Here is a 26,223-nt window from a genome sequence, read left to right on the forward strand (position 1 = left end):
CCAACTGAGCCACCCGGGCACCCCCACAGTTTATTTTTCTATTGGGAATATTCATTGTTTTCCAACTGTATATATTTATGTTCATACGTATTTACAAATATATATATGTCACAAATACTTCAGTTCTTTTTCTATTTGCTGCTTACCTTTTAACTTGGTCTATAGAAATTGTTGATATAAATTAATTTTTAAAAATCAGTATTTTAAAAACTTCTCCGGGCGCCTGGGTGGCTCAGTCAGTTAAATGTCCGACTTTGGCTCAGGTCATGATCTCACGGTTGGGGAGTTCCCTGGTGGGCTCTGGGCTGACAGCTCAGAGCCCAAAGCCTGCTTCGAGTCTGTGTCTCCCTCTCTCTCTGCCCCTTCTTCCCTGCTCTCACTCTCAATCTCTCTCTCTCTCTCTCTATCTCTCAAAAGTAAACATTAAAAAATTGAAAAAAAAACTTCTCATTTATGACAACTGGTGTGATGTCAAAAAAAAAGAAGTCCCATCAAAGATTATATGTCTAATCATCCATATTTTTTTCAAGTAGTTTGTGATTTCCCTTTTTTAAAAAAATTAAAGGTAATCCATCTGGAATTTATCTTAGTGTAGAATGTGAGGTAGGAATCTACTTTTATTCTTCTTCCCTCCGATACTAGCTAGTTATCTTAACCCTATTTAGGGCTACTCTTTCATTGATGATTTGAAATGTCATGTTTATCATAATTTAAATCCCTATGCATACTTTAGTATGCTTCCAGATTTTCTATTTGGCTTTATTGTTTTGGCTTATTTTGGCAAAGGTATCAAACTGTTTTCATCAGTGTACCCTTATAATGCAATTTTATATCTGGCAGGAAAGTCTTTCCTCACACTTTCCTTTTCAACTCTTTTCTTTTGCAGGGTGGGGTAGGGTGTTATTCACTATTCATATATGTTTATTTTTTCCAGGTAAACTCTACAATCATTCTGACCATTTATAAACTATTCCTTTGATGTTATATTAAATATACAGATTCATTTGGTAAGAATTGGAAGACTTAGAATATTAAATATTCTAATCCAGTATTATGGCACACCTCCCCAGTTATCCAGATTTTTCTCTTAAGGCCCTATGTCTTCACAAGCCCTAAAAATTTATTGAACTTATTCCTACATATTTTCTTTATTTTGTAATTGTTAAACTTTATGGAATTATTTCCCTTATATCTTAAGCTAGTAGATTCTGGGAAGTAGAAAACCTATTTATTTTAGACATTTCCCTTTTCTTGAGAATTTGTCTTCCTTTGGCTTTATCTCACTTCTCTTTACTGAAATACCTCAGATCTCATTCACCTAGAGAAGCAGCTCAGAGAAGCAGAAAAAGCTTTGGGTCGAAACCATGCTTTCACTCTTACTTCTGTACCTTAGTTAACTGCATAACCTTGAACCAGTTAGGTAGCTGGATCTGAGCACCGGTTTCTTCATCTGTAAAATGGGGATAATGAAACTGATCTCATGGGTTTTTTTGTGAGGATTAAATGAAGTAATATGTGCTACACATTTACCAGGTTCTTGTCCCTAGAAAGATGCACTCAGCACGTGTTAAGTAAACATTGGTTGGGCAAATATTATCAATACAGAGCCATAATCCCCTTAAAGTCAACTGTGAGTGGTTTTCCCTTGCACTTTTCCAGAGAAGGTAATCCAATAATAGATGAAGCGCTACCCAGTAAGTTTTGGTCTCAAATCTGGTGTCATGGAGATGCCCGCACAGATGGTATGATTGGAGGGGGCCCAGGAACCGTCATTCATGCATACTTCCCAACCCAAGGTCCAAAACATTTGAAATGGAGTAGAGAGCCTGCTGTTGCATCAGTGTTTTCTTCTTGGGATTCCTTTGAAAATAGAATTACATTAGGACACTAATAGTTTCATTTGAATTATTTTATTGAACCACTTTTTAGTGTGTATGTGTAGAGGTGAGCCCTAGGGACAGTGACACCTGTGGAGGCTATGAAGGGAGAAGACACACACACCCAAAGAGGGACACCAAATATTAATTTGGCTTGCGTGACATTTTCTGCAGTAATTGCTCTGAGAAAGGGACTCCATTTGCAAATGAAAAACCCTCATTTTCAGTTCAGGATATTTCGTATTAGTCACTTACCATCATGGCTTATAAATCTGCCCATTGTAAGTTTGCTGACTATACAGCAATTCTCCAGAGGCTGTTCAGCCCTTGGTAAGTTTATGATTTTCACAATTTCGGGAACAAAGGGTGGAGAGGTAAGATACATAAGGCAAGAGGTTGGGGGAAACAGCTTACATCCTTTGTCTTGCCATGTTAGTCACTGAGACTATTGTCTGATTGCTATGGAAAGTGTCTTCTTAAACCAGATCTTGTTTGAGGATTGTTTTTCCGTTGTCTAGACAAATCAAGTAAATTAGCAATTTTCTTGTTACTGACAGAATTCTGGAAACAGTTAATCCTAAAGACCCCAGTGAACCTTGGACCTTTCTAAATGGGACTTCAAGCTTTCTATCCTGAACAGGAAACAACTTTGTAAGATATTAGCCACAACCAATGAAACACCAAACATTTTCCACCAAAAACATGTCAATTTCAATGATCACATTTTAAAATTCTAAGCAAACAATGTATTCAAATTTCAGGGACCCGCCCAATGTCTTACTTTCATGTTTTACTGACATGGAAGTTAGAACAAAGCCCTAAAGCCTCTTGTCTACAATGTTTATTTATTCTGTTACCAGTGTCCTTTTTTGTGGCAAATCACAAGTTATTCATCCACCCACCCATCCTATCATTCAGCCAGTAAGAACTGAGAATATACTTAAGAGCATAGGCGTATGCTAGGTAGTATAGATGTCCCAAACTGTTTACATTTCCCATGGACAAAGAAGATATGTTAAGACTCCATGTCTCTATTCCCTTGTACAAAAGAGTCTCTATTGTCGCTACTTACAGTTCATTTGTTCTCATGTTTCATTACTTCCTTCTGTTCCACCATTTCAATGGACTTCTGTCTCACCATTTCACTTAATGGACTGATCACTTCATATTTCCAAATCCAATGGTACTTTTCTGTCCTTACATTACACAACTGCCCAGGAGTTGATGACTGCCTTGTTAAAACCCTCTCTTCCTTTGCCTTCTATGATGCTACACCTTCCTGGCTTTTCTCCCATCTCATTCCCTGCTCAATTTCAATCTCCTTTCTCAGTTCATATTGCTCTGATAACTGTCTAAATGCACCCAGAGCTCTAAAGCCTTCATCACCTCTTTATCTTCACTACTCTGAGTATCTCATCGACTCCTACCGCTTTAAATATCATGCATAAGCCAATGACTCTCAAGGTATTTTCTTTGGCTCTTTCCTTTCTACCGAGCTCTGCTCATATGCAAGTACCTGATCGAAATCTTCACTTGTATGTCTAAATGTCCTCTTAAGATATATTTGGCAAAACAAAACTCGTGATCCTTATTCTCCTTCTCAACCTCCTTATCTCAGTTCATAGCACCCATTCATTCAGTTGCTTGGGCACAGACATAGGAATCACCGTTATTTCCCCCCCTTTCCTTACTTCCACATATGATCCATAAACAAGTTGCATTAGCTCTACCTCCAAAAGAGATCTTAAATATGTGCCATTTTTATTTATTTCCACTGCTACAATCCTAATCCAATCCCAAAATGGCCCCTTATTTATTTCATTCCTGTCTCTTCATAATTGATTCTGCATAATTATCTTTTTAAAATATAAATCAAACCTCCCACTCTAGCTGAAAACCTCTAATGGTTTTCAAATGCTGCTGGAAAATAATCTATGATAAATTTGTATAAATTTTCCTATGCCCTATAAGGGACTATATTATCCTGCCCTGTTTATAATTCCAACCTCAGCATATCCCATTTTTTCCCTTCTTTGCTCACTGCATACACTACAGGCACACTGTCATTCTTTTTGTTGCTTGAACAAGGCGTGTGCACTTAACTTTTCACTCTAAACTCCTGTCCCCGTATCTTTACACACCTAGCTTCTTGGTGTCCTTCAGGTCTTAGCTCAAATGTGCTTACCTTCTCAAAGAGACCTTTTCCAACCATTCCAAGCTAAGTAGACTTTCTTCCCTCACCCTGTCAGTGTCCATGACCTGTATTTTCTTCACAAGAAATATCATTGTCTGAAATCGCCTTGTGCAATTATATGTTTACTTGTTTATTGTCTACCTTTCCCTCTCTGGAATGTCAGGTCTATGAGGTCTTGGGACTTTAGTTGTCTTATTCACTGCTATATCCTTCGTGCTTATAATAGTATCTTGCACATAAAAGGCTCTTAATCTGCGTGTGTTGAATAGATGAGCAAAGGACCCTTTAGCTGTTTGCCGCTGCATGGATAATAATGTCCAGGATACTTACCACCTAGGGCTTACAAGCTTCTCACTGCTTCCTTATCTGTCTAGCTTTATCCTTCACTATTCAGATTCCCTCTGAACTCTTCTTGGCTTTGACTTGTATTTTCACTATTTACCACTCTGTATATATTGCTCTCTGTCCTCGGGTATTCCCCCTCTGTATCCATCTTTGCCTGGCTCATTCCTACTTCCATTTTAAGTCTGAGCTGGGGCTCCATTTGCTGTGTGGCCATGGTTGGTAATCTTGCCAAACGGCTTCCGTTCAGACCAGAGCGCTCAGAGTCCACATTTAGAAAGTTCAGAGGTCTCTTTGCCTTCTTGGAACTGGGTGTTTCCCTGAGTGTCAATAATAAGACAAACATTGGTGGTTTTGACTGAGACAATGGTGTGACAATTCCTAATAAAGCCTTGTTTGTTTATTTACTTACTTTTAAGTCAGCTTTATGCCCAATGTGGGGCTTGAACTCATGACCTTGAGATCAAGAGTCGCATGCTCTACTGACTGAGCCAGCCAGGCGCCCCAAAGCCTTGTTTTAAGTGGTCTATTACCATAGCAATCAGAAAATAGTCCTAGTGACTAATATAGTAAAAAAAAAATAATAATAATTTAAAGGTTAGGTTAGACAGGGTGTTTCCTATACAAACTGATGGTTTTTGATTTCTTACTTTTCTGCCCATGGGCCCCTCAGCTCTTTTCTGCATGTTTTCTAAGTGATCATGTTGGGGAATTGATCTCTAATCACCAGATTTCATGAGCATATTTCTAAGTCAAAGTCAGATATCTGATTAATTTAAGCTGGGCAATAGCCTTGAAATTGAGAATGGGAATTTGTCATCTGTAAAAGATATTTCTTTCTCCAGGGCAGACAACTGAGGCAGAAAAAACAAACAAACAAAAAACAGGCAGGTATCATCATAAATACATGCTCACTCTGATCTGCAGGTTATCTTTCCTGGACTTCCAGATTAGAATAAGAGTCTCCTGCTCTATGTACTAATGCTTCTTCTATCACAAAACTTAGTACGTTATAGTTATTTTTCTACTTGTCAATTAGCAAATAAAATCTCCAACATGACCATACTCTACTTAAAGGCAATCATCTTATTCTGACTTGGCATTTAATAAATACTTGTTGAATCTGTTGAATGGGTGGATGATTGAATGAAGATTCAAAGTCAGTCAGTCAACGTGGAATATCACAAGATCATCTATGAGTAAGTGTGAATTACAGAGTCAGAGGAAATGTCCTCAAGTTCAGAATAGGTAAAAATCACTGGGCTGAGGTAGTTGTGGGATGCTTTGTACGGGATGGGACAAGAATATGGCTTTGGAGGGTAGATACAGTTGAGTGACTGGATGGGTAGAGAGAGAGGATACTACTCCAGAAACAGTCAGTGGCAGAGAAGACTTAGGCAAGAGGCACAGGGCCAGTGAGTGGACAAGCACTGCGGTGGCATTGGTCCCAGGCTGTCAGGTTGAGGTCTGACGAGGGAGAGCTTTGATGCCCAGGCTAGGGAGTCAGAGCCTTTTTCCTATAGACAATAGGAGCACATTAAAAATCTTTAATTGTACAAGTGATAGGCTGCAAATTCAATTTAAGGAAAATGTATCTTGTTTTGGAAGGAGGAGGAACCGGAGATAGAGAAACTAGTTTGGAGTCTCCCATTCGGTGCAAAGGGAAGGCTTAGATTTGGCAAGTAGCTTGGAAAGGCATATTTAGAGGAGAAGGATGGCAGCCAATGGTGCTGATACAACATGGTAGGGAAGTGGTGAGCCACAAGTCCTTTTCCTCAAAGAGTAAGTGTGCTTGAATTCCTGGTGGCCTTCGTGGACTCCTCTCCCTATATTCTTTATGTGCACCGAGTCTCAACGCCCATCATCAATTCTAAATGAAGACCCTAAAATCCTTAAGATTGGGAGTTTCCTTCCACCCTTCCTCCCTCCCTCCCTCCCTCCCTCCCTCCCTCCTTCCTTCCAGTATAATAGATATATTCAAGCAGGCTGGAAACTCAGGCAGGACCTGATGCTGCAGTCTTGAAGCAGAATTTGAAGAAATTCTGGGAAACCACAGTGTTTGCTCTTAAGACCTTCAACCGATTGGATGAATTTCATCCACATTATTGAAGGTAGTTTACTTCAAGTCAACCGATTTTGTATAAAACTATAGCCCAGTTTTTAAAAAGTTGGATTTTGACATTGGTACAATACACAGAGCTTTACCGGGTTGCATCAGTTTTATAGGCATGTGTGTGTGTGTGTGTGTGTGTGTGTGTGGTTCTATGCAATTTTGTCACAGGAGTAGATTCACGTAACCACCACCACAGTTGAGATAGAGAAATCTTCAACCACACAGCTCTCTTTTGCTACCACTTAATAGTTACATCACACCCTTATTCCACTCTCCATCCCAAATCATAGGCAACCACTGATGTTCTCTATTTGTATTACGTGTTATATTTTAAAATGTTACATAAATAAAATCATACACTATGTACTTTTTTATTTCACTCAGCATTAATTCTCTTGAGATCATCCATGTTATTTCACATATCAATCAAATTATATAGCTCATAACTATGTTTCTTTTTATTTCTGAGTAGCATTCCATTGAATGGATGCACCACATTTGTTTAAGCATTCACCTGTTCAAGAACATTTGGGCTGTTTCCAGGTTTTTATAAATGAAGTTTCTACAAATTTTCATATACGAGTTGTTCTAAAAACAGACTTTTTTTTTCTTTTTCATTTCTCTGGATAAGTGAGTGCTCAAAGTTCAGTTGCTGGGCTGCATGGTGAGTATATGGTCAGTTTAAGAAACTGCCAAACTATTTTCCAGAATGTCTGTACCATTTTACAGTCCCACCAGCTTTAGGCTATGCTTCTCTCCTAAGCTCCAGGCCTTTGCTTCCAATTGCCTATTTAGTAAATTGACCTGGATGTCTCAAATCCTCAAACTTAGCTTGTTAAAACTTGAGCTCATTATCTTCCCTTACACACCAATAGTCCTGTATTTTTTTGCGTGGACTAAGATAACCCTTTAGTACACAAACCAAACACTGAGAGCCGCCTAGATGCCTCTCCCATGGACTCTCTCTTTCTCTCTTTCAAAATAAATAAACATTAAAGAAAATTATTTTTAAAAAACCCTATATCCATCACTTGGGTTGGTACATTTTATCTCCTATCTCTCAGACAGAGGGGAAGACTTTTTAATGTTTATTCATCTTTGAGAGACAGAGAGAGACAGAGCATGAGTGGGGAGGGGCAGAGGGAGAGGGAGACACAGAATCCTATGCAGGCTCCAGGCTCTGAGCTGTCAACACAGAGCCCGACGCAAGGCTTGAACCCACGAACTGTGAGATCATGACCTGAGCCGAAGTCCAACACTTAGCTGACTGAGCCACCCAGGTGCCCCAGGAATAGGAATTTTAGAGTTGGTAGTTATATTAATGCTTGAAGCATAGAGATGTGAAAAAGACTAGTCCCCTATAAGTAGGTCCGAGTTGCCAAATGAACTCAAATCCCTCTATGTGGTAGCAGACTGGAAAAGAGAGACCTATTCTTGGCAAAGCTCTAGCCTCAGATTTCAGCAGAAACTGCAAATGAATTCTACCAAACGTATAAAACAACTTATTTTAGCAGTGTGGACAGTCAATCGTATATAGCATCATCTGCTGCCTTAGATCCCCTGCCAGTTACACTAATTTGTAAAATAGTCCCTAAAATAGTCACCTAGGAGTTTAGTTAATAATAATTGTACCTTGGTGACACAGTTAGACTCCTGAAGGAAGTTTTCAAGTTGTCTGTGGGATGGACCAGAGCATACTTTTTCCTGCTCAGCACAGGGCATTCAATAGAATCTGAGAGTCATTACTCGCTGGCGTTACCAGCTGCACTTATCTGAAGTCAACCACGTGAGTCTAGGCACCCAACTAGATCTTCCTTGTCCGAGCCACAATTACCTTTGGATCAATCCCCAGAGACACGACTTAACGCAAATCACACTGATGTTCTGAAATAACGTCCTGCTGAGAAGTAAAATAAAGAAATACACGACGGAGTCAGGTGGCAATCTACTCTGCGGCTCCCTCTTCCAGTCTTCCCTTCCAGTTGGATAGCCAATTTGACTTCTAGTGGAAAAGCCATTGACTCTTTTGCTCTGAGTACTCAAGTCTATTAAGAAGTCGCTTATGTGGAAAGAAATCAGCACTATCACGTCCCTAGGGGCTGTGCAGTGTGACTGCTTGGCATAATTGTGGGTGAGGAAGCCAACTCAGCTTTGTAACAATAGGGAATATGTTCAGGAAATCCCCCATTTAAGCTCATTTCCAAGCGGTTTTGTGCAACTAGTGCGATGGGACATTGGAGTCCTTGCAAGTCAGAGCCATTATTACTGTTATATCCTTAATTATGACCAGGTTCCAACAGGCTACTGTGACTGCAGCCAGAGACATGTGAGAAAAGAATCCAGGGTCCTACCCCTTGTCCTCCCTTGGAACACAACTCATTTCTAATCCCGTTTTTCTTCCCAGCTACTCAGGGTCCAGCTTTGGTTTTCCTTTGGATATACTGGCCATAGAGTGAGCCTAAGAAAGTGAGGCTGGAGGTCTGGGCATAATGGTTTGCCATAGAGCTAGCTAATCTTCTGAGAAGCTTGTCCAGCGTAGGCCCAGATACCTGCAAGATTTTCAGGCAAGAGCTCACTGTCTGAATTCTTTCTATATTAGCGTTCCATTGCTGCAGTAATAAATTATCACAAATGTAGCAGCTTATAACACAAACGTATTATCTTACAGTTGTGTAGGTGGGAAGTCTGACATGGGCCTTACCTGGTTAAAATCAAGATGTCACAGCATTTCATTCCCTGTCTGAAGGCTCGAGGGGGGAGATCTGTGTCCTTGCTCATTTGAGCTGTAGGCAGAATTTGGTTCCTGGCGGTTTTAGGGTGGCGTTCCGGGCTTTCTTGCTTATCGTCAGCTGAGTGCTTTTCCCAGTTTCTCAAAACGGGACCCACATTTCTTGGCTCGTGATCCCCTCCCTAGTGGATATACTCATTCTCTCAATTCAAATGTCCTGTCGTTTTTCCTCTGTCTCATCTCTTTACAATGTAGCTGGGAAAGGTTTTCTGCTTTTAAGGTCTCGTGTGATTAGATTGGGTTCACATGGGCAATCTGGGGTAACCTCACCATCTCAGGGTCTGTACCCTTTTTTTGGTTATTTGTTTATATATATATATATATTTTTTTTTTAAATATAACTTATTGTCAAATTGGTTTTGTCAAATTGGTTTCCATACAACACCCAGTGCTCATCCCAACAGATGACCTCCTCAATGCCCACCACCTACTTTCCCCTCTCCCCCACCCCCCATCAACCCTCAGTTTGTTCTCAGTATTTAAGAGTCTCTTATGGTTTGCCTTCCTCCCTCTCTGTAACTTTTTTCCCCCTTCCCCTCCCCCCCATCTTCTGTTAAGTTTCTCAGGATCCACATATGAGTGAAAACATATGGTATCTGTCTTTCTCTGCCTGACTTACTTCACTTAGCATAACACTCTCCAGTTCCATCCACGTTGCTGCAAATGGCCAGATTTCATTCTTTCTTATTGTCAAGTAGTATTCCATTGTATTTATAAACTACATCTTCTGTATCCATTCATCAGTTGATGGACATTTAGGCTCTTCCCATAATTTGGCTATTGTTGAGAGTGCTGCTATAAACATTGGGGTACAAGTGCCCCTATGCATCAGCACTCCCGTATCCCTTGGGTAAGTTCCTAGCAGTGCTATTGCTGGGCCATAGGGTAGATCTGTTTTTAATTTTTTGAGGAACCTCCACACCATTTTCCAGAGCGGCTGCACCAGTTTGCATTCCCACCAACAGTGCAAGAGGGTTCTGTTTCTCCACATCCTTGCCAGCGTCTATAGTTTCCTGATTTATTCATTTTAGCCACTCTGATCAGCACGAGGTGGCATCTCAGTGTGGTTTTGATTTGTATTTCCCTGATGAGGAGCGACGTTGAGCATCTTTTCATGTGCCTGTTGGCCATCTGGATGTCTTCTTTAGAGAAGTGTCTATTCATGTCTTCTGTCCATTTCTTCACTGGATTATTTGTTTTCCAGGTGTGGAGTCATATCAGCAAAGTCCCACTTGCCATGCAATGTAACGTACAAGATTCAAAGATTAGAGTTTGGGCGTTTGGGGAGAGGGGTGTCGATTACTCTGCCTCCTACATCATCTAAAGGTAAGGATTCATTATTGATTTATTGAACATGTATTCATTTAGTGCCTACTATACACAAGACAATCTACAAGGCACTGGATGCTCTATCCTGTTTCACTTGTGAACTGTGAGAGGTGATGGAAAATTTAGGCATTGAGCAAATTTACCTACTGAATTTTCTCTTGAGCCACACACTCATTGTCCATAGGGAGAAGAGGACTGGGAAGGAGCTGATGACAGAGGAGACTCTCAGGCAACCATAGTAGTTGTGTGTGCTCATCTGTCTCTAACTCCCAGGCTGATCCAGTTCACTTTTCATAGTTTAGGGGCTGGGTGTGAAGTGTGGAATTAATGATTTGGAGGTACTGCTGTGAAAGTTATCTTTAATTCAGAAAGAATCAATTGATGTAACAATACATAAAAACTTCAATGTGTGGGGCGTCTGGGTGGCTCAGTTGGTTAAGCGTCTGACTTTGGCTCAGGTTATGATCTCGCAGCTGGTAAGTTCGAGCCCCGCGTCAGGCTCTGTGCTGACAGCTCGGAGCTGGGAGGCTGCTTCGGATTCTGTGTCTTCCTCTCTCTCTGCTCCTTCCCCGCTCGTGCTCTGTCTCTCTCTCAAAAATAAGTAAACACTAAAGAAAAAAAAAGCTTCGATGCGTGCTATGGTGTCATGCTAGCATGCATACATACAGGTTTTGCTCTATGAGAGCTAACAATGCAGGTCAGGAGATGTGCACTTCAAACAGTCTGATACCAGTGCAGAGCAATCGTTCATTTAATTAGAGCAAAAGTCACGCTTCAGCTCGCTGGGAGACTGAAAAGACACAACCAGTGTGAGCTAGTGAAACAGAAAAGTTTCTTTACTTCTTGTGCATGTCAGAGGTGGGGGAGGGAGAGGAGGATCGGAGTTAAAAACACCAATTGTGGCCAGAGAATCTCATGGATTCATGGATTCTACACTTGATCTTAGCCAAAAGGCTGAGACTCGATCATCAATTAATGGATTCTAAATAAAAGACGGCGCTGTCATTATATATCCTTTCCCTGTTATCTGTCACTTCTTTGAAAAATAACATCTAGGAAAAATTACATCAAAATGTAACTGACATCAAACACTGACAATGCCAAATGCTGGTGAAGACGTGGAACAACAGGTACTCTCATCATTGCTGGTGGGAGTGTCAGTGGTACAGCCACTTTGGAAGGCGGTTTGGAAGGCCGTTTCTTAAAGTTGAAATACACCCTTACCATATGATGCAGCAATCACACTTTTACATGAATTAAAAACTCATATCCACATAAAATTCTGCACATGGATGTTTACAGCAGCTTTATTCATAACTGCCAAACTTGGAAATAACCAAGGTGTCATCACTAGGTAAATGGATAACTGAACTGGAGTACCTCCATACAATGGAATATTATTCAGTGTTACAAAGAACTGAGATATCAAGCCATGAAAGCATATGAAGGAGACTTAAATTATTAACTGAAAGAGGCTATCTGAGAAGGCTACATACCGTACGATTCCAGCCATATGGCATTCTGGAAAAGTCAAAACTAAGGGGACCATGGTGGCCAGGAGTTGACAGGAGGGAGTGACAAGTAGGTGGGGCACAGAGAATTTTTAGGACGATCGAGCTAATCTGTATGCTACTATAATGCTGGATATATAGCATTATAAATTTGAATCCACAGAATGCACAACACAAAGAGTGAACCCTAATGTAAAGTATGCACTTTGGGCAAGGATATATCACTGTAGATTCATTGATTGTAACAGGTGCACAAATGTATGGAGAATGTAGATAATGGCCATACACGAGGAGCAGGAAGGAATTATAGGGAGCTCGGTACTTTCTGCTCAGTTTTGTTATGCACCTAAGACTTCTCTAAAAATAAGGTCTATTTAAAAACATCCTATTGCTACTATTGGGGGCTTGTATTTAACAGTATAGGGGACACTTGGGAACAATCAGTCAATTTAGAAGTACAGACATATGTGACTCAGGAAGTAAGAAAATAAAAAGCACATGGCTGAGAAAAACAGGAAACGAGGAAGTGTACAGGAAGTAGCTGAAAGTCCTTTCCAAAGAAAAATGCTGTTCAGAAACCAGTTATATTTAGAGGCTTCCAGCTTCCAGTTATGGAGCAGTAGTTCCTCTGAGACCAACTCTCCCAAAGACAAGAGCCGTAAATTCTGGACTCTGGAGAGCAACTTGCAGCCTGTAGACATTGGAAGGGTGTCCACATTCGGAAGAAGGGAATAGCACAAAGATGAAAAAATTTCCCATTTTTTCAGGTTTTTACCTCAGAACAAGCTAAAACTTAGAAAGTCCAAAATCTTATCAATCTGAAGAATCAGAAGGCAGAATTCAGGGCAGTCATGGGAGCTGGAAGGACGGAATCCAGAAAATGAGACATCTGGAGAAAGGGGGCCCCAAATTCTGTATATATTGTATCCAAATCTTCAGCCTACATGTATACATGGTATAGTCAAGCATATGACTAAGGGTTAAAGAACTGAACAAAGATATCTGCTGCTGCCTATTGTAGAGGGGCTGACGTCTCAAGTTTGAATTCAATTAAGTTACCTGCCTGGTAGAAAAAAAAAATCATACTCTTTGGAAAATCCAGAGTCTCCACAATAAATAGTTCAAAATACCCAGGTGGCAACCAAAAATTATCCCACATATGCATAAACAAGAAAATGTGACTCATACTTGACAAAAGGCCATGCAATAGAGACCCAGGTGTTCAAACCTGGAACAGTGACTTCAGAGTATCTATTATAATCATGCTCAATAATGTAGAGGGAAATATGGGCATAATTAACGACCAAATAGGAAACCTCAGCAGACAAATGGAAACTACAAAAAAAAAAAATGGGGAAATTCTAGAACGAAAAAATAGAGTACCTAAAATTAAAAAAAAAAAATTCACTGGCTGGACTCCACAGAAAGTAGAGAAGACAGAATAGAGTTAATGAACTTGCGGTTAGTTACATAAGAATTATTCAATCTGAAGAACAGGAAGGTTGGGCACAACAGAAAAAAGAAAGAGCAAAGCATCAGAGACCTGTAGAACTGACAACGTGGATGGTAAGAAGAGGCACAGATGCTACTCTTTTTACTGGCTATAACCCCCATTTTCTACATTGTAAGTGCAGGCTTCCAGCCTACAGTAAATCTGCTTTCAGGAAGATGTCACATATTTGGCTCGTAGTTTTCTTTCTATGGGGTCTGCTGCTCCTATCCTCAGTGGTTCATTCCCAGCTTTTACCGAGCCTTTTTTCCCCCCTCATACTAACCACTGTACTAATTGCTCTGTTCCCTGTTTTCTTCTGCTCTCTTTCCCCGTGACTGACAACTTTCTGTAGTGTTACACTTGGCTTTCTACTTTTTTGTTTATCTATCCTAGGTTTGGGGTTTGTGGTTACCATGAGGTTCCCATATGACACCGAGGTATAGAGCGGTTTATTTTGGGTTGATGGCTACTTAAGTTTGAACAGTTCTAAAAGAACTTCTTTTTTACTCCCCCAACTTTACATTTTATGTACATTGTTACATTTTTTTTCCTTTTGGCTATTATGAGCAGTACTGCAATGAACAACGTTTTATATGTTTATCTACACGGGTATTTCTGGGTCAATAGGTAAAATTCTGATAGCTGTTGACATTTCTCCCACAACACACTGTCACGATTTTTACACTTAACCAACATTTCACAACCTCTTACCTCTTCATTTGGACCCTGTGCCTGTCCTCACTCAGGCTGGTAGGAGCTCCATTTTGACTCCCGTATCCATCCACGTCTTGGTTAGCAGTCGTCAATCACTGGGGGCTTATCTACTGTCTAGGACATCCTGTGAAAGACAAAATATTTACTGAAAAATGTGTAGTCCTCTAGCTCCTTAATAATACCTCCCTAATTTATATACAGAAAACACAAATAGAACCAGTTTTCCAAAATATGGTGTGAACATGTGTATGTCAGACACCAAGCAAGACTTATTTTTAACCATGTAAATTTCAGCATTTCCTGAGGGCTGGTGGTGGAGGATGGAGATAAAAAAAAATAGAATGGAAGTCATTATTTTTCAGGATAAACCCTTTTAAGTCCATACTCTCTGAGCCCGGAACATGCCAGTGGAGTTAATGACACTCCTGCTATCATCTGTCAGAATAATGCTAACAGCATTTTTCCTGTGTTTGGGTTATAGACCTTACAAAACCCTTGAGAGGCAGGCGGGGTATAGATTAATATTCTCATTTTCCCAACGAAGAAACTGAGGTTCAGAGAACATAAGAGTCTTGCCCAGAGTCACACTGTAAATGGCAGAACAGGAATTTAAATGCACATCTACATTCCAGTGGAATGGACAAGAAAGACTGAAGGCAGATTAAACAGCACACTAAACAGATAGGAGCAAGCCTGGCTATCTTCCCTCTGCCTCCATTCACAGAAGGGTGAGCAAAGTGCAATGAATAAGGGAAGCCCTGAACGAAGGTAATTAGCAAATAGCTGTTTCTAAGGGAGGCACCAGCTCCTGAAATCTCACCTTGTTGTCTGCTCTGGAACCGCCATCTTGCCTAAGGTCTTCTCTCTGGGGGGACAGTGCTCTTCCCTCCACGCTGGACCTCCCAGGGGGAGGTCTTTGCCTTACCATGTGTGGGTATGAGGAACAAAAAAAGTTGATAACCATTTATTAACTATCTTCCATATGCCAGTCACTGAGCTAGATTCCTTAATACCACCTCATCCAAACTGGAATGAGCGTCCTCATTTTACACATGAGGAGACTGCCAAGGCTCCGGGAAGAACAGAATAATCAACCATGTCTCTTTTCCCCTCAAAGTGGCAAAACTCTTTTGCGTTTTAAAATTCAAATGGTGCCTCAAGTGTGAAAGGAAAAAACAAAATCACAGCGGCAAAATCAACCATAATTCTTCAATCTAACAACCACCTTTCGTGTATCATCTCCTCCTTATGTGCCCGTACTTTGCTAGAAGTTGTGGTTGGTGAACAAATTTGAGAACAACTTCTACAGCTCGCTTTTAAAATTTAGCATCGGGATGACCTTCCAACTTGCCACGATCCTCATAACAAGCATTTTACTGGTCTCAGTAAATTTAAATTTACTGATTTCCGTAATGGACATTTAGGTTGTTTCCAGTACTTGGTCGCCCAAATCAAATTGTTAGGTCGTGTGCTAATAGTCTTTTGTTACTATTAAATTATTTCCTTAGAATAAATTCTCAAGAGTCATATCATTGAGCAAAAGGGTATAAACATTTTTATAGCCCTCCTGCATTACTAGGCAAAAGGCCTGTATGACTCTAAGTGGCACACACAAATAAGGGCAGAAGCAGACATTTTCCAAGGAAACCATGCTGCTTTCCATTTCCGGCAATGCAATGAACATCCAAGTTAAAACTACCAAGATACTGAATTAAATATAAAAACTATCTTCTTAGGGGAGTGTGGGCGGCTCCGTCAGTTAAGCGGCCAGCTCTTGGTGTCGGCTCAGGACATGAGCTCACGGTTCGCGGGTTCCAGCCCCGCATCGGGCTCCGCACTGCTTGGGATTTTTCTCTCTTCCTCTCTCTCTGTTCCTCCCACGTAGTCTCTCCCTCTCTCTCAAAACAAACAAGAAAACAAAAAAACAAACAAACAAATAAACAAGTAAATGTCATTTCCCCAAGGAAACCTTGTTCCCTTTAAGTGGAAAAAGGTACTTAGAAATCAAGCGCTGGGCAAGTGATGTGCTTATTTCCACTAGGATATCACTGAGTCTAGGCCCTATCAGTGGATAGAGCTAGGAGATGTTTTATTAATTAATTAATTAATTTATTTATTTATTTATTTATTTTTAATGACTTTGTATAGATACCTCACCACAGGGCCTTTCTGTCATTTGTCAAATACACATTTATATTTCTCATCTCCGGCAGTGGTAATCTTAGTTTCTGATACCATCAATATATTTATTCGCTTACTCAATCTTATAAGACACAAAACATAGCTCATCAATGTTACTACCAATGAAATCCTACGAGCTAAAGTCCAAGATATTTTTGCAATTCTTTTTGTTCTTAGAATCTATCCACTGAGCATGGACAGTCAGAATACTGTGTCACTGGTATTTGGATTGGCTCTTTTTGCCTTCTCTGAGTTCATGTTAGTTTATTTTTATTTTTGAATATATAAACGTAAATATGGTCTCAAAGTCAAAACCATCTGTAGACACATACTCAGAGAAGCCTCACTCTCTTCCACCCTGTCCCCACTAACACCAAGAGATAACCAATCTCATAAGTTTCTGATTTATTCTTCTTAAAAAAATTTTTTTTAATGTTTACATAGTTTTGAGAGAGATGAAGACAGAATGTGAGTGGGTTAGGGGCAGAGAGAGAGGGAGACACAGAATCCGAAGCAGGCTCCAGGCTCTGAGCCGTCAGCACAGAGCCTGACACGGGGCTCGAACTCACAGAGCTGTGTGATCATGACCTAAGCCGAAGTCAGACGCCCAACCGACTGAGCCACCCAGGCGCCCCTCTGATTTATCCTTCTTGTGCTTACTATTGCAAATAAGCAGATGACCACATATTTTTCTTCCTTCCCTTCTTCCATACTGAAGGGGGCACACTATATACCCCTTGGTACCTTGATTTTTTTTAAGGAACAACAGAATTGAACAGCACTCCATTGTCAAGATGTATCATAGTCTATTCATTGTTTCCTATTTTGTCCATTTGGAATGTTCCCAATATTTTGCTATTAAAATTTTACCATCATGTATAAGCTTGTGCATATATACTTTGATATTGTTGGAGGGTATCTTTACCCCAAATTCCTAGAAGTGGGATTGCTTGGTCAAAGAATAAATGCATGAGTGGTTTTGCTAGATATTGCCGAATTCCTCTCTATAATGGTGGTTACCATCCTTACCAGCAATGTACGAAAGCAATGTTTTCCCTCAGCCTCACCAAAAGAGTGTGCTGTCTAGCTTTTGAAGAGATCCCCTCTTCCAATAGGTTTCCTCATCTGGTCCCTATTTGCCTTCCTCCCACCTTCCATAATTTTTGTAATTTTTTTCTTTGCTTTGTTGGGACTTCCTTTGATTCTGTTAAGTCTCCAGAAATAGCATAAACTAGGAGTATATCATATTTGCCTTGGAATTTTTATATTTACAACATTTTGAGAGAATCTGCTTATTAGTAACCAGTCTGTTCTAAGGCAGGAAGCCTCTGCCACAATAGTCTTGGAACACCTAGCCAAATAAAAAATAGTTCTAAAAACGATTAGCTCTGAAAAATTCACATGCTATTATGCTGAACTTTGCAAAAGCAAAGCCAAATTTCTTCTGGGATCAATCACTCAGCAAAACCAATCTCAAAACAAGTTTTTGCTACCCTGAACTTTTACATGACTATGTGCAAAAGGAAAAATGAGTGTCCAGACCAGTGCCAAAGTTATAAGATAGATGGAAAAAATGATAGGAAAACATCTTATATGTCCGTTCATGTAGGTAGGAGGCTGAGAAAGTTAGTCTTGTACAAAACGTTTTCCTTATTTTTATCAACAGGACTATTTTTGTTAGAGGAGAACCAATGTTTATAGAAACACTTGTCTGTAAGTGGGCCCTTGGCTTACAAAGATCATTTATTTGCAGATTTGAGTGTCGAATGGACACGACGTTTGGTAATTGGTAATTTCGCTAAGACTGGGATTTGAATAGTTGACACAGCACACAAGAAGGGCAAGGATACGTTGGTAGAATCTCCCCTAGCTAGCGGGTGAGTCATTTTCTCTAGGGCTTTGTGAGTTTTAATCATATACACATAGTTTATGGAGAAAGGGTAAATGCTATGCATTTTCATTTAGACTGTTCCCAATGTTCTGTTATTAAAAGTCATGGCCAGAATGATTAACTGTGTGGATATTTTTTCCATACTATTACAGGTACATCCGAGAATGGTATTGTAGGGTAAAGGTATCCATAATCAAGTCGATTGGGAAAACACTGAGTTAGACAGACATGAAACACATTTCTATTCTGGAGGACTTCTCAGAACCTTTAACATGCTAAGGTGTATCAAGACTCTTCAAGAAAGGAGCTATACTATGCAGGGTTTCCAAGCTTATTTGCCTGTGATATTTTTTTCACACCTCTGGAAAGTAGCGTTCCTTGGAACAGATTTTGGGAACCGTTGCCGCGGTGGTGGTTATACACGTTGGGGGCTCTCGTAGGCCTTGGTACCTTTCACAGGAAGGTCAAGTGCTTTTCCTACTTCACCTTCCAGAGGTTCAATCCATCCTCTCCAGACTTTCTAGAGGGCTGTATTGCTTTACCATGGGAAGTCTTTCCTATTTCTTCTCCTTCATTCCATCCAGGCCCTGTTTCTCAAGGAAAAGACTTCACAACATTAGCCTGGAAATCTCCCACCTGCCCAGGCTGATAGGGCCTATTTTAGGATTCAGGCATTTGCTAACAATTGTTTAGTCCTGATCCAAAGGCCGGGCAAATTCTCAATTGCCGTCTGGCCTACCCAGCTCAGCCCACCTCTGAATAGCGAAGTCTAAAAGTAGCGTTTCGAATGGCATTTTACGTGATGCTATCTATTTATTGAGTGACTCTATATGCCAAGTGCTCTATTCATGTTATCTCATCTATTTTTAGTTCTTTTAAAAACCACAGCTTGACAAAGTAGAAAGAATTCCCATTTCACAGATCCCTGTTATTTTACAGATGATGAACCTGACGTTCAGAGAGATTTAACACCTTGCGGAACATCACACAGCCAATTTGTGGCAGTACCCACAATGTTCTTTGGCTTTGCTGATTTGCATAACTGCAGCGACCAGACTTTTCTTCTATTTCGTGCTGCTTCCCAGTACTTCGGCAAAGTGAAGCCATTAGTCAGTTGTCTATTAGATAAAGAAAACTCAGAAGAATGTACTTTTGCTTCAATTTTCCGAATATTTCAAAGCAGGAAAGTGACTCATTTCTGACCACTCCAGATAATCGCCTCATTTCTCCTGAGGGTTCTATCAGTGGGAATTACAGCCCGCTCATGTTGGAGAAAGTGTTTCATTTCCCCGAGTCAGACAAGGCTCTCTTAATTAAGGGAAACATTCCACTTGCTCCCGTGCTGATTGCCGTTAGCCAGACTGGCTGGAGGCATCTCTCCGTAAGATAAAGTGATAAAATTGAGCTTCTTAAAAGGGTATTGTTCATCTCTTCCTGTCTTCCTATCTGTTAGAAGCAGAGAGAAGGCCTTGCTGGCTTTGTGAAACTGCCCTCTGTATTCCTGTAACATTCCCCAGGGGAGTGGGTTTTTGAACTCTTGTGCTCTCTCCAAAATCAACATCGTTGAACAACGAAAGGAACCTCTGACCTTCAAAGGTCGAGGAAGCCAACATCCAGAGAGCAAAAAAATTCTACTTTGAAAGCCAGCCGCGAATCTTCCTCCGCAGTCCTCGTGCTGCACGATGCCTGCAGGCTCCTCGTTGCCGGATTTATCTTGTCATCACCCCAGATGCTCTGTGCCCCCATAAACATCCACTTGGCCTCAACTTGCCAAACAGTGAACGGGATGCGGCTGGCTACCTGGACTCCTACATCACACGTAGGTGGCCCTTGTCTGCGGACACAGAGGCTGCGCTGGGGTGGCTGACTCGGTGGGGGAGGGGTCCAGACCAGGACTCTTCCTCCTCGACGTCCTCATCATAAAAGAGATTGGTTTCCTCCGTTTGTGCTAGCCCTGTCCAGCTTTGATATGAAGGTTATAACTTCCCAGAATTCGTTGGGAAGGTTCCAGATATTCTAGTAGAATTTGAAGATATTTTAAAAATATTTTTAAAGTTCGTTTCTTTATTTTTGAGAGAGAGAGGGAGAGCACAAACAGCAGAGGGCAGAGAGAGAGAGGGAGACGGAGCATGAGCGGGGCGAGGGGCACAGAGAGAGGGAGACACAGAATCCGAAGCAGGCTCCAGGCTCCGAACTGTCAGCACAGAGCCCCAATGCGGGGCTCGAACCCAAGAGCCGTGAGATCATGACCTGAGCCAAAGTGGGGAGCTTAACCAACTGAAACACCCAGGTGCCCCATAGTAGAATTTTAAGATATTTTTAAAAGGGTTTGCAAATGCTACGGGTCAGAACAATTCCTTATTGAGAAAAATCTTCTACTGCTTTCAAATATAAAAACACATAATATTTGAGCCTCATTATTTTCAGCGTGACGCATCCCCCGTAAGAACTGCTCCCTGCTCTTCTGTGATCTGACTACAGGCAGGCGCTCAGCATGAACAGGGATGTGGAAAAGCCTCCTCAAACTTCTCACTTAGCTTCTCCAAGTTGGCACTCAGGTTGGTACTAGGAGATATTGAGGCGGGTAGCTTTTTCCCATATGGTTTTCTGTCTTTACACCGCACAAAATTAAAGTAGAAAGAACACTTCCTCCCTGGGACACCCACTGTTGTGAAATGCACGATTAGGACACAAGAGCAAACGTTTTACAGTTCGAGTGACTTCGTTCATTTATTAATTCAACACATATCTGTGACCATTTACTAAAAGCCGGGCTGAGTCGGGGGCTGGGGATGCAACAGAAAGCACAATGCTGTATGAGAAGTCATCATTACGAGGTCCAGAATGACCCCCATTTTTCAGTAAAAATTTGACACCAGCAACTAATGGACAGGAAATAAAACGGGATGATGGCAAACATCACCTATTGGCAAAGGACCCCACGTAATAAATCAGTCCTTCCACACCTCTCTTTTTTAGGACCATGAAGTTCCAATTTATCATTGGCCAACAGTGTTTCACATATACAACACACACGCCAAAACATAAGCAGCCAGTTTATATCAAAAACAAAAGAAGAAGAAGAAGAAGAAGAAGAAGAAGAGGAAGAAGAGGAAGAGGAAGAAGAAGAAGAAGAAGAAGGAGGAGGAGAAGAGGAGAGCTTTCTCTTTGGCCTCGTTAACCACTTTATACCAACCAACTACTGATAGTACCACTAGGTATAAACACACAAAAAAGTTCCTGGAATACTCGGAACAGGATTTGTTGCCGTCGCCTTTTTTTTTTTTTTTACAAGTTTTATTTTTCTACTTCGAGATTACAGCAAACGTGGTCACACCATAGGTAGAGTCAGAAGTAGGACAGAAAACACGCTGAAGGCCGGTTAGATCATCCCAGATCCTTAAAAATGGCTGACCCCTCACAACAGGTACAAAACTATAAAAAAAAAAAACTATAAGACTACAAATTGCAAACCATTTCCCTTTTTAAAGCACCTTCAAGAGAAAAAGCAGGGCCCTGGGAATATTGGCTCTTCTGTCCTCCCCTGGTGCCCACGTTCGGATCCTGACATGGGGCATCCACGCGGAAGGGGTCATGGCAGCTTTCCCGTCATTTATTTATTTACTTATTTTTCATTTATTTTTAGTTTAACTTTCCCTTTTTGCAGACTAGTCCTCCTCATCGGTCTTCTGATTCATGGTATCAAGCATCATCATCCTCAGCACCCTTAGTGCCCGCTTGCCCATAACTACCTCTCATTTCTCATCTTCCTCTCCTTCCCCTTCCTCTCTATGCCCTTCCTCTCCATCGCCTTCCTCCTCCATCACCTACCTCCTCCATCACCTACCTCCTCCCCTTTCTTCCTCTCTATCCCCTTCCTCTCTATCGCCTTCCTCCTCTTCTTCCTCTCCATCTACGTTCTGCCCCTACTTTCTTCATTAGCGCTCCCACCAGCAGGCGCATCTCCTCATTCCACCGCCTCCTCCGCAACTTGCTACTTCCCCTTTCGATCCTTGGTGGTGATCTCGGACCTAGCATCCACTGCCACATCTGACATAGCAGGGCTCCCCAGTGATCCCGTGCAGCAGGGTTTTTAAAACGGCAATCATCAGGGTAATTACAGCAGAGGCAGAGTGGCAGCCAAGAACATACACGTAGAAGTTGGATAGGCCTGGTTTGGGTGTTAGTTCTACCGCTCACAGGCTATGAGATCTTAGGCAAGTTATCTATCATCTATCTACCTATCTATCTATCTATCTATCTATCCATCCATCTATCCATCCATCTATCCATCTATCCATCCATCTATCCATCCATCTATCCATCTATCTAATTACTATGTAGTTAACATACAGGGTTATCTTAGTTTCAAATGTATAAGATAGTGATTCAACATTTCCATACATCACCCAGTGCTTATCATAACAAGTGTACTTCTTCATCCCCATCACCTATTTCCCCCATCCCCTCACCCACCTCCCCCATCCCCTCACCCACAGAAAACCATATGGGAAAAAGCTACCCGCCTCAATATCTTCTAGTACCTCTGCTAACCATCAGTTTATTCTCTATAGTTAAGGGTCTGTTTCTTGGTTTCTTGCTCTCTCTTTTTTCCCTTTGCTCCTTTCAGTTCTTAAATTCCACATTTGAGTGAATCATATGGTATTTGTCTTTCTCTGACTGACTTATTTTGCTTAGCATTATACTCTCTAGCTTCATCCGTGTCCTTACAAATGGTAAGAGGTCATTCTTCTTTATGACTGAACAATATTCCATTGTATATATGTGCCACTTCTTTATCCATTCAACTACCGATGGACAATTGGGCTGCTTCTATAATTCGGCTATTGTAAATAATGCTGCTATAAATATTGGGGTGCATGTATCCCTTTGAATTAGTGTTTTTACATTTTTTGGCTAAATACCCAGCAGTGTGATTATTGGATGTAGGGTAGTTCTATTTTCGACTTTTTGAGGAATCTCCATACTGTTTTTCAGAGTGGCTGCACCAGTTTGCATTCCCACCAACAGTACAAAGGCTTTCCTTTTCCTCCACATCCTTGCCAACACTTATTGTTTCTTGTGTTTTTGATTTTTACCCATTCCGACAGGTGTGAGGTGATATCTCATTGTGGTTTTGATTTGCATTTACCTGATGGTGAGTGATGTTGAGCATCTTTCCATGTGTCTGTTGGCCATCTGGATATCTTCTTTGGAGAAATGTCTGTTCATTTCTTCTACCCATTTTTAAAATGGATTATTTGGTTTTGTGGTGTTGAGTTGTGTAAGTTCTTTGTAAATTTTGGATACTAACCCTTTATCACATATGTCACTTGCAAATATCTTCTCCCATTCAGTAGACTGCCTTTTCATTTCATTGATTATTTCCTTCACTGTGCAGAAGATTTTATTTTGGTGAAGTCCCAACAGTTTATTTTTGCGTTTATTTCCCTTGTTTGGGCAAGTTATTTAAACCGTCTAAGCCTTAACATCCTCAGCTGTAAAACAGGGACAGTACTACCTAATTCCTGATGTTATGATGATCACATGACATGGTATAATTAAAGTTCTTAGTGCTGCCTCTGGTGTGAAGTGACCAAGTAACAGGGTTACTGGGTGCATGATCATAATTTTTATTCAAGTAGTAGGGCGGACAAAATGAAGTGTCTGTGGACGGGACATCAGTTCGCAGAGTGAAGAAGTGTGATATAAGAACTCCTGGGGTTGCGTGATTCAGGAAAGATGACTGCCAAGGGCACATGGTAGGGGACACAACAGTATCTGCTGTACTTTGTATCTTTAATTCCTACTTAAAGGTCTGGACCATCCATGGATTCAGGGGATTAGTCCAACTTCTAAGCAGAGGAGATGTAATAAGCACCAAACCAGACAGCATCACCACAGAATTAACTTCAGCCCACCGGTGCTAATTTAGGCTAGCCATTCACCTACTTCCCGGGTTGCATCTCTGTGACTTAGTCCCTACTGTGGTAGGTAGAATGCTGAAGGTGTCCTCATCCCCCGATTACTGTCCCCTCGCTAACCAATCAAACACTAACCGAGGTACTGCTAGGAAAGGTTTTCGCAGATGGATTGAGGTTATGAACAAACAGAACCTAAACTAGGGAAATTATCCCGGATTATCTGCTCTGCAGAAGCAGAAACAGCAGAGAGAGGCAGCAGAGTGGTGGCCAGAAGAGCGATGAGGCAGAAGAAGAAGTCGGAGGGATTTGAAGCGATGGGCTCAGCTACCGCTGGGTTTGGAAGGTGAAGGGGTCATGAGCCCGGTGATGCAGGTGGCCCCTAGAAGCTGAGGAGGACTCCTGACTGACAGCCGGCAAGGAAACAGAGACCTCCGTCCTACAACCCCCCCAAAACTGGATTCTGTCAACCGTCTGACCATGGAAATAGATTTTTCCCAAGATTTCCCAAGATGAGCCCAACTGGCTTACATTTTGATTTTGGCAATGTGAAACCCAGAGCAGAGAAACCATCAACCATACTTGTGACCTACAGAAACGATGCAAAATAAATTTGTAGTCACTTGTTATAGCAGTGATAGGAAACGAACACACCCATCTTGTCCCAACGCAGCATACAGAAGATCATGTCATTTCCACCTGCAAGCACCTGCCACTCTTTGTGGGAGACTTTGTGTGGCCTCAGGAATCCACTTGGAAGTGCAGGGGAATTAACCCCGTCCTCCCGGGATCAGCCCTCAGCCAATGACAAAGTGGAATTGGTGGGTTCACCCCAGCTCCATCACCCCTCCTTAGCGCTATTCTTAGGTATGTCCCAGAGTTCCCTGGTGGGGTGAGGCCTTGTTCACACAGTGATAACCTGCTCATTAGCCCACCCTGCGCTAGGCTCCTTCCTTTCCCTGTCTTACTTCCTCACTCACACCTACTATGCTTCCTGGGATCACCTCCCAAATAAATGACTTTCACCCACATCCTTGTCTTAGGGTCTACCTTGAAAGGAACCCAACCTAAGACACTGAACTCACAGGGCCAGCTAAGGGTATAGGAAGTGAAAAAGGTTGCTTTAACGTATTTTTCACATGAAAACTAAAGTAGATTTCCCACTGGGGTTGCAGTCTGAGCAGGCAAGGAATGAACACAAAAGACTTGGTCTTTAGAGTAACACAGACATGGATTTGAATCCCTGCTGACCATTTAGTAACTGAGAAAAAACACAGGCATGTTGTCTAACCCCTCTGGGTCTGTGTTTCATCCTCTGTAAAATGAACTTGATAATACCTGCCTTTTATCTTGTGAACTCTGTGTGGAGTAAAGCACCTGGTACACAGTAGGCACTTTATATGTGGCATCGTTATTAATTATTAGCTAAGAATAATGAGCATTCGGATGTCAATTTAAGTTTGGATTCAGATTTTAAATTTAAGTTAAATAAATATAGAAATATTTAAACCTGAGGTTTACATTTAATTAAAGTGAAATTATAACATTACGTGATACTATAGCCAGCAGGGACGGTCGCCAAACACCTTTGGTTTCCAGATGGGAAACCTGAGGCTTAAAGAGACAAAGAGCTTGCTTCAAGTCACAGAGCTAACTAGCATCGAACAGCAATCTCTTGCCAGTCAAAAAGTGACCCGACCCCAACTTTTCTGATGTGAGACACCGAGTGCCAAGCTAAGAATAGTCCTTTAGGAAACCTCTGTGTCACAAAACAAGCAGCATGGTGGCCAAGGAAAACAAGCAAGGGGACTTTTTAAACATTTTCCTCGGTCTCTTAACCAGCGTCGGCAAACAGTCTGGCTACACTCAG

The 26,223-nt window shown here is 41.3% G+C and overlaps 1 protein-coding gene and 1 pseudogene across 7 annotated transcripts in view; both read right to left on the minus strand.

Moving 5' to 3' along the window:
• The window catches only part of FIRRM (FIGNL1 interacting regulator of recombination and mitosis), an 82,319-nt gene extending 67,055 nt beyond the window's left edge, over positions 1 to 15,264 (minus strand). For 3 of the 7 annotated variants that reach the window (XR_006961648.1, XM_047077014.1, XM_047077012.1), the window contains exon 1: positions 14,358 to 14,631. The gene's annotated coding sequence lies outside the window, so the exon portion shown is untranslated. Of the gene's footprint in view, positions 1 to 14,357; positions 14,635 to 15,180 lie in introns of those variants that run through there. The other 4 variants (XR_006961649.1, XM_047077017.1, XM_047077009.1 and 1 more) reach the window with 3 other exon arrangements.
• Positions 15,265 to 22,100: 6,836 nt separating this feature from the next.
• On the minus strand, positions 22,101 to 22,489 carry LOC124509873 (prothymosin alpha-like; annotated as a pseudogene).
• Between the last annotated feature and the right edge of the window lie 3,734 nt (positions 22,490 to 26,223).

The sequence above is a fragment of the Lynx rufus genome, unplaced genomic scaffold (genome assembly GCF_022079265.1).
Source record: "Lynx rufus isolate CCGP_SWC_20201006 ecotype Redwood Valley unplaced genomic scaffold, mLynRuf1.p SCAF_15, whole genome shotgun sequence".
In the NCBI taxonomy this organism is placed as follows: Eukaryota; Metazoa; Chordata; class Mammalia; order Carnivora; family Felidae; genus Lynx; species Lynx rufus.